Below are 10112 nucleotides of genomic sequence, written 5' to 3'. Positions count from 1 at the left end.
CGCCTTGGGGCGTCTCTAGAACCATCTCCCCCTGTTCTGATATCCTTTGGGACAACACCTCGGTGTCGTCCGCGGGCCAGGGGGTGGTGGCCATTGGGAGTGAATAGCTATTCATCTCCGACTGGCTTAGAGAACCATCCGAGGAGGACACGTTGATGTGGGCTTTGGATGGACTGCACAATCGCATTTAACATGATAAGAAGCAATAAAACTAAACATAACAGAAGCATTATAAGTGTCCGGATACTTACGACTTAGCCCGGGGCTTGTCCCTGGGCAACCACTCCTCGTCGCTGTAGGCGGCTGTTGTGGAGTGGTCCGGAGGGAGGGTCCTTCCCTTCTTGGACCCTTCGGCCTCCCCAGACGGGGCGACCTTCCTTTTCTTCTCCCCCTCGGTTTGGGGGGGAGGGTTTTCCTCTTCCTCCTCCTCATTTTCATTGGAGGAGTTCGCCTCTGTGTCTTCGGACGATGAGTCCGACACAACCTTGCGCCGGAGACCTTTCCTGGTCCCCGTGGCCTTCTTCTTGGCCTTCTTCTCCAGCACCTCATAGGACACCGGAAACAGCATCTCCGTCAGGAGAGCAGTTGCTGGATCTTCAGGCAACGGAGCTGGACAGTCGATCCACTCCTCTGTCGCCACATAGTCCTATTAAACCAGCATGGTGGCTTAGATTCCTCCCATGAACATATTGAGAAAGGCACATCTTGTGAAATATAGAGAGCTTACCGGATTGGCGGGGCGCTTTGCGCTGAGTCTGTGGTCCTCAGTAGTGGGAGGAGGTACTTCGGCGGCCTTGAACAGCACCTTCCAGACGTCTTTGTGCGTCGTGCCGAAGAGCTCTCGCAGCGTCTGGTGTTTGGCCGAATCGAACTCCCACATGTTGAATGCCCGTCTTTGACACAGGAGGATCCGGCGGAAGAGCATGACCTGAACCGCGTTGACAAGCTTGATCTTCTTGCTTATCATATTTTTGATACAGTTCTGGAGTCCGGTCAGCTCCACAGGTGCGCCCCAGGCTAAGCCCTTCTTTTTCCAGGAGGTGAGCCGCATGGGGATGCCGGATCGAAATTTGGGGGCCGCCGCCGAGTTGGCGTCGCACGGCTCAGTGATGTAGAACCACCCCGACTTCCACCCCTTCACGGTATCCATGTAGGAGCCTTCGAGCCAAGTAACGTTGGGCATCTTGCCCACCACGGCGCCTCCGCACTCCGCTTGCTGGCCGACCACTATCTTCGGCTTCACGTTGAAGATCTTGAGCCATAGGCCGAAGTGGGGCTTGATGCGGAGGAAAGCCTCGCACATGACGATGAACGCCGAGATGTTGAGGATGAAGTTGGGGGCTAGATCGTGAAAATCCAGCCCATAATAGAACATGATCGCACTAACAAATGGGTGGAGGGGAAATCCTAGTCCACGGACGAAGTGGGGGAGGAACACAACCCTTTCATGGGGTTCCGGAGTAGGGACGATCTGCCCTTCGTCCGGGAGCCGGTGCGCGATGTCTGCGGCCAAGTATCCGGCCTCCCGGAGCTTCGAGATGTCCTCCTCCATAACGGTGGAGGCCATCCACTTGCCCCCCGATCCGGACATGTCTGGAATGGCCTTACGAAGAAGGTGAGAACTTGGGCGCTGGAGCTCGAGGGTGCGAGAATGAATAAGCGACGGAGGAAGAAGGCGTGGGTGAAAAAGGGAATCCCTATCTCTTTATAAAGGCGGTAAAAACTATGCGCCTCCCCACTTGCCCATTAAGATCGCTTATTTCCCAAGCGCCACGATTGAGGGCGTGGTTGGATTACCCACGCCCGTATTGATAAGAATCCCGCGATCAGGGGACACGATCTCTGCTTCGACAAGACGTGTCAAGGAAACCGCCTCGCAATACATGCAGTAGCCGGTTGTGAAAAACTGTTCGAATAATGACCGGACCATGGCATGATATTGAAGGAAATATGCCCTAGAGGCAATAATAAAGTTATTATTTATTTCCTCATATCATGATAAATGTTTATTATTCATGCTAGAATTGTATTAACCGGAAACATGATACATGTGTGAATACATAGACAAACATATAGTCACTAGTATGCCTCTACTTAACTAGCTCATTAATCAAAGATGGTTATGTTTCCTGACCATAGACATGTTTTGTCATTTGATTAACGAGATCACATCATTAGGATAATCATGTGATTGACATGACCCATTCTGTTGGCCTAGCACTTGATCGTTTAGTATATTGCTATTGCTTTCTTCATGACTTATACATGTTCCTGTAACTATGAGATTATGCAACTCTCGTTTACCGGAGGAACACTTTGGGTACTACCAAACGTCACAACGTAACTGGGTGATTATAAAGGAGTACTACAGGTGTCTCCGAAGGTACATGTTGGGTTGGCGTATTTCGAGATTAGGTTTTGTCACTCCGATTGTCGGAGAGGTATCTCTGGGCCCTCTCGGTAATGCACATCACTATAAGCCTTGCAAGCAATGTAGCTAATGAGTTAGTTACGGAATGATGCATTACGTAACGAGTAAAGAGACTTGCCGGTAACGAGATTGAACTAGGTATTGGATACCGACGATCAAATCTCGGGCAAGTAACATACCGATGACAAAGGGAACAACGTATGTTGTTATGCGGTTTGACCGATAAAGATCTTCGTAGAATATGTAGGAACCAATATGGGCATCCAGGTTTCGCTATTTTTTATTGACCGAGAATAGTTCTAGGTCATGTCTACATAGTTCTCGAACCCGTAGGGTCCACACGCTTAACGTTACGATGACAGTTTTATTATGAGTTTATAAGTTTTAATGTACCGAAGTTTGTTCGGAGTCCCGGATGTGATCACGGACATGACGAGGAGTCTCGAAATGGTCGAGACATAAAGATTGATATATTGGACGACTATATTCGGACACCGGAAGTGTTCCGGACGTTTTCGGAGAAAACCGGAGTGCCGGAGGGTTACCGGAACCCCCCAGGGAGAGATAATGGGCCACATGGGCCTTGGTGGAAAGAGAGAGGGGCGGCCAGGGTGGGCCGCGCACCCCCTCTCCCTCTCATCCGAATTGGACTAGGAGGGGGCGGCGCCCCCCCTCTTTCCTTCCCCCTCTCCCCCTTCCTTTCCCCTCCTAGTAGGAGTAGGAAAGGGGGAGTCCTACTCCTACTAGGAGGAGGACTCCTCCTCCTTGGAGCGCCCACAAGGGCCGGCCGGCCTCCCCCCTTGCTCCTTTATATACAGGGGCAAGGGGGCACCCCAGAACACACAAGTTGATCTACGGATCGTTCCTTAGCCGTGTGCGGTGCCCCCCTCCACCATATTCCACCTCGGTCATATTGTCGTGGAGTTTAGGCGAAGCCCTGCGCCGGTAGAACATCATCATTATCACCACGCCGTCGTGCTGACGGAACTCATCCCCGAAGCTTTGCTGGATCGGAGCCCGGGGATCATCATCGAGCTGAACGTGTGCTGAACTCGGAGGTGCCATACGTTCGGTGCTTGGATTGGTCGGATCGTGAAGACGTACGACTACATCAACCGCATTGTCATAACGCTTCCGCTTACGGTCTACGAGGGTACGTGGACAACACTCTCCCCTCTCGTTGCTATGTCATCACCATGATCTTGCGTGTACGTAGGAATTTTTTTGAAATTACTACGTTCCCCAATAGTGGCATCCGAGCCTGGTTTTATGCGTAGATGTCATATGCACGAGTAGAACACAAGTGAGTTGTGGGCGATACAAGTCATACTGCTTACCAGCATGTCATACTTTGGTTCGGCGGTATTGTGAGATGAAGCGGCCCGGACTGACATTACGCGTACGCTTACGCGAGACTGGTTTCACCGTTACGAGCACTCGTGCTTAAAGGTGGCTGGTGGGTGTCTGTCTCTCTCACTTTAGCTGAATCGAGTGTGGCTACGCCCGGTCCTTGCGAAGGTTAAAACAGCACTAACTTGACGAACTATCCTTGTGGTTTTGATGCGTAGGTAAGAACGGTTCTTGCTAAGCCCGTAGCAGCCACGTAAAACTTGCAACAACAAAGTAGAGGACGTCGAACTTGGGCATGTTGTGATGTGATATGGTCAAGACGTGATGCTATATTTTATTGTATGAGATGATCATGTTTTGTAACCGAAGTTATCGGCAACTGGCAGGAGCCATATGGTTGTCGCTTTATTGTATGAAATGCAAACTCCCTGTAATTGCTTTACTTTATCACTAAGCGGTAGCGATAGTCGTAGAAGCAATAGATGGCATAAACGACAACGATGCTACGATGAAGATCAAGGTGCCGTGCCAGTGACGATGGTAATCACGACGATGCTTCGGAGATGGAGATCACAAGCACAAGATGATGATGGCCACATCATATCACTTATATTGATTGCATGTGATGTTAATCCTTTATGCATCTTATCTTGCTTTGATTGATGGTAGCATTTTAAGATGATCTCTCACTAAAATTATCAAGAAGTGTTCTCCCTGAGTATGCACCGTTGCCAAAGTTCGTCGTGCCCAGACACCACGTGATGATCGGGTGTGATAAGCTCTACGTCCATCTACAACGGGTGCAAGCCAGTTTTGCACACGCAGAATACTCAGGTTAAACTTGACGAGCCTAGCATATGCAGATATGGCCTCGGAACACGGAGACCGAAAGGTCGAGCGTGAATCGTATAGTAGATATGATCAACATAGTGATGTTCACCATTGAAAACTACTCCATCTCACGTGATGATCGGTTATGGTTTAGTTGATTTGGATCACGTGATCACTTAGATGACTAGAGAGATGTTTGTCTAAGTGGGAGTTCTTAAGTAATATGATTAATTGAACTTAAATTTATCATGAACTTAGTACCTGATAGTATTTTTCTTATCTATGTTTGTTGTAGATAGATGGCTCGTGATGTTGTTCCGTTGAATTTTAATGCGTTCCTTGAGAAAGCAAAGTTGAAATATGATGGTAGCAATTACACGGACTGGGTCCATAACTTGAGGATTATCCTCATTGTTGCACAGAAGAATTACGTCCTGGAAGCACCGCTGGGTGCCAGGCCTGCTGCTGATGCAATTGACGACGTTAAGAACGTCTGGCAGAGCAAAGCTGATGACTACTCGATAGTTCAGTGTGCCATGCTTTACGGCTTAGAACCGGGTCTTCAACGACGTTTTGAACGTCATGGAGCATATGAGATGTTCCAGGAGTTGAAGTTAATATTTCAAGCAAATGCCCGGATTGAGAGATATGAAGTCTCCAATAAGTTCTATAGCTGCAAGATGGAGGGGAATAGTTCTGTCAGTGAACACATACTCAAAATGTCTGGGTATAATAATCACTTGATTCAACTGGGAGTTAATCTTCCTGATGATAGTGTCATTGACAGAATTCTTCAATCACTGCCACCAAGCTACAAGAGCTTTGTGATGAACTATAATATGCAAGGGATAAACAAGACAATTCCCGAGCTCTTCGCAATGCTAAAAGCTGCGGAAGTAGAAATCAAGAAGGAGCATCAAGTGTTGATGGTTAACAAGACCACTAGTTTCAAGAAAAAGGGCAAAGGGAAGAAGAAGGGGAACTTGAAGAAGAACAGCAAGCAAGTTGCTGCTCAAGAGAAGAAACCCAAGTCTAGACCTAAGCCTGAAACTGAGTGCTTCTACTGCAAGCAGACTGGACACTGGAAGCGGAACTGCCCCAAGTATTTGGCGGATAAGAAGGATGGCAAGGTGAACAAAGGTATATGTGATATACATGTTATTGATGTGTACCTTACTAGAGCTCGCAGTAGCACCTGGGTATTTGATACTGGTTTTGTTGCTAACATTTGCAACTCGAAACAGGGACTACGGAATAAGCGAGCACTGGCCAAGGATGAGGTGACGATGCGCGTGGGAAACGGTTCCAAAGTCGATGTGATCGCGGTCGGCACGCTACCTCTACATCTACCTTCGGGATTAGTTTTAGACCTGAATAATTGTTATTTGGTGCCAGCATTGAGCATGAACATTATATCTGGATCTTGTTTGATGCGAGACGGTTATTCATTTAAATCAGAGAATAATGGTTGTTCTATTTATATGAGTAATATCTTTTATGGTCATGCACCCTTGAAGAGTGGTCTATTTTTGTTGAATCTCGATAGTAGTGATACACATATTCATGATGTCGAAGCCAAAAGATGCAGAGTTAATAATGATAGTGTAACTTATTTGTGGCACTGCCGTTTAGGTCATATCGGTGTAAAGCGCATGAAGAAACTCCATACTGATGGAATTTTGGAATCACTTGATTATGAATCACTTGGTACTTGCGAACCGTGCCTCATGGGCAAGATGACTAAAACACCGTTCTCCGGTACTATGGAGAGAGCAACAGATTTATTGGAAATCATACATAGAGATGTATGTGGTCCGATGAATGTTGAAGCTCGTGGCGGATATCGTTATTTTCTCACCTTCACAGATGATTTAAGCAGATATGGGTATATCTACTTATTGAAACACAAGTCTGAAACATTTGAAAAGTTTAAAGAATTTCAGAGTGAAGTGGAAAATCATCATAACAAGAAAATAAAATTCCTACGATCTGATCGTGGAGGAGAATGTTTGAGTTACGATTTTGGTTTACATTTGAAACAATGCGGAATAGTTTCGCAACTCACGCCACCCGGAACACCACAAATGGTGTGTCCGAACGTCGTAATCGTACTTTACTAGATATGGTGCGATCTATGATGTCTCTTACTGATTTACCGCTATCGTTCTGGGGTTATGCTTTAGAGACGGCCGCATTCACATTAAATAGGGCACCATCAAAATCCGTTGAGACGACGCCTTATGAACTGTGGTTTGGCAAGAAACCAAAGTTGTCGTTTCTTAAAGTTTGGGGTTGCGATGCTTATGTGAAGAAACTTCAACCAGATAAGCTCGAACCTAAATCGGAGAAATGTGCCTTCATAGGATACCCAAAAGAAACAGTTGGGTATACCTTCTATCACAGATCCGAAGGCAAGACATTCGTTGCTAAGAACGGATCCTTTCTAGAGAAGGAGTTTCTCTCGAAAGAAGTGAGTGGGAGGAAAGTAGAACTTGATGAGGTAACTGTACCTGCTCCCTTATTGGAAAGTAGTTCATCACATGAACCGGTTCCTGTGACACCTACACCAATTAGTGAGGAAGCTAATGATATTGATCATGAAACTTCAGATCAAGTTTCTACTGAACTTCGAAGGTCTACCAGAGTAAGATCCGCACCAGAGTGGTATGGTAATCCTATTCTGGAAGTCATGTTACTTGACCATGACGAACCTATGAACTATGAGGAAGCGATGATGAGCCCAGATTCCGCAAAATGGCTAGAAGCCATGAAATCTGAGATGGGATCCATGTATGAAAACAAAGTATGGACTTTGGTTGACTTGCCCGATGATCGGCAAGCCATTGAGAATAAATGGATCTTTAAGAAGAAGACTGACGCTGATGGTAATATAACTGTCTATAAAGCTCGACTTGTTGCGAAAGGTTTTCGACAAGTTCAAGGGGTTGACAACGATGAGACTTTCTCACCTGTAGCGATGCTTGAGTCTGTCCAAATCATGTTAGCTATTGTTGCATTTCATGATTATGAAATTTGGCAAATGGATGTCAAAACTACATTCTTGAATGGATTTCTGGAAGAAGAGTTGTATATGATGCAGCCAGAAGGTTTTGTTGATCCAAAAGGTGCTAACAAAGTATGCAAACTCTAGCGATCCATTTATGGACTGGTGCAAGCATCTCGGAGTTGGAATAAACGCTTTGATAGTGTGATCAAAGCATATGGTTTTATACAGACTTTTGGAGAAGCCTGTATTTACAAGAAAGTGAGTGGGAGCTCTGTAGCATTTCTAATATTATATGTAGATGACATATTATTAATTGGAAATGATATAGAATTTCTGGATAGCATAAAAGGATACTTGAATAAAAGTTTTTCAATGAAAGACCTCGGTGAAGCTGCTTACATATTGGGCATCAAGATTTATAGAGATAGATCAAGATGCTTAATAGGACTTTCACAAAGCACATACCTTGATAAAATTTTGAAAAAAATCAAAATGGATCAGGCAAAGAAAGGGTTCTTGCCCGTGTTACAAGGTGTGAAGTTGAGTCAGACTCAATGCCCGACCACTGCAGAAGATAGAGAGAAAATGAAAGATGTTCCCTATGCTTCAGCCATAGGCTCTATCATGTATGCAATGTTGTGTACCAGACCTGATGTATGCTTAGCAATAAGCTTGGCAGGAAGGTACCAAAGTAATCCAGGAGTGGATCACTGGACACCGATCAAGAACATCCTGAAATACCTGAAAAGGACTAAGGATATGTTTCTCGTATATGGAGGTGACAAAGAGCTAGTCATAAATGGTTACGTCGATGCAAGCTTTGACACTGATCTGGACGATTCTAAATCGCAAACCGGATACATATTTTTATTAAACGGTGGAGCTGTAAGTTGGTGCAGTTCTAAACAAAGCATCATGGCGGGATCTACATGTGAAGCGGAGTACATAGCTGCTTCAGAAGCAGCAAATGAAGGAGTCTGGATGAAGGAGTTCATTATCGATCTAGGTGTCATACCTAGTGCATCGGGACCAATGAAGATCTTCTGTGACAATACTGGTGCAATTGCCTTGGCAAAGGAATCCAGATTTCACAAGAGGACCAAGCACATCAAGAGACGCTTTAATTCCATCCGGGACCAAGTCCAAGTGGGAGACATAGAGATTTGCAAGATACATACGGATCTGAATGTTGCAGACCCGTTGACTAAGCCTCTCTCACGAGCAAAACATGATCAGCACCAAGACTCCATGGGTGTTAGAATCATTACTATGTAATCTAGATTATTGACTCTAGTGCAAGTGGGAGACTGAAGGAAATATGCCCTAGAGGCAATAATAAAGTTATTATTTATTTCCTCATATCATGATAAATGTTTATTATTCATTCTAGAATTGTATTAACCGGAAACATGATACATGTGTGAATACATAGACAAACATATAGTCACTAGTATGCCTCTACTTAACTAGCTCATTAATCAAAGATGGTTATGTTTCCTGACCATAGACATGTGTTGTCATTTGATTAACGAGATCACATCATTAGGAGAATGATGTGATTGACATGACCCATTCCGTTAGCCTAGCACTTGATCGTTTAGTATATTGCTATTGCTTTCTTCATGACTTATACATGTTCCTGTAACTATGAGATTATGCAACTCTCATTTACCGGAGGAACACTTTGGGTACTACCAAACATCACAACGTAACTGGGTGATTATAAAGGAGTACTACAGGTGTCTCCAAAGGTACATGTTGGGTTAGCGTATTTCGAGATTAGGTTTTGTCACTCCGATTGTCGGAGAGGTATCTCTGGGCCCTCTCAGTAATGCACATCACTATAAGCCTTGCAAGCAATGTAGCTAATGAGTTAGTTACGGAATGATGCATTACGTAACGAGTAAAGAGACTTGCCGGTAACGAGATTGAACTAGGTATTGGATACCAACGATCGAATCTCGGGCAAGTAACATACCGATGACAAAGGGAACAACATATGTTGTTATGCGGTTTGACCGATAAAGATCTTCGTAGAATATGTAGGAACCAATATGGGCATCCAGGTTCCGCTATTGGTTATTGACCAAGAATAGTTCTAGGTCATGTCTACATAGTTCTCGAACCTGTAGGGTCCGCACGCTTAACGTTACGATGACAGTTTTATTATGAGTTTATAAGTTTTGATGTACCGAAGTTTGTTCGGAGTCCCGGATGTGATCACGGACATGACGAGGAGTCTCGAAATGGTCGAGACATAAAGATTGATATATTGGACGACTATATTCGGACACCGGAAGTGTTCCGGACATTTTCGGAGAAAACCGAAGTGCCGGAGGGTTACCGGAACCCCCCGGGGAGAGATAATGGGCCACCTGGGCCTTGGTGGAAAGAGAGAGGGGCGGCCAGGGTGGGCCGTGCGCCCCCTCTCCCTCTGGTCCGAATTGGACTAGAAGGGGGGGCGGCGCCCCCCCCCCCCTCTTTCCTTCCCCC

This window comes from Triticum aestivum, chromosome 6B (assembly GCF_018294505.1).
Source record: "Triticum aestivum cultivar Chinese Spring chromosome 6B, IWGSC CS RefSeq v2.1, whole genome shotgun sequence".
NCBI lineage: Eukaryota > Viridiplantae > Streptophyta > Magnoliopsida > Poales > Poaceae > Triticum > Triticum aestivum.
This window is presented reverse-complemented; position numbering follows the sequence as displayed.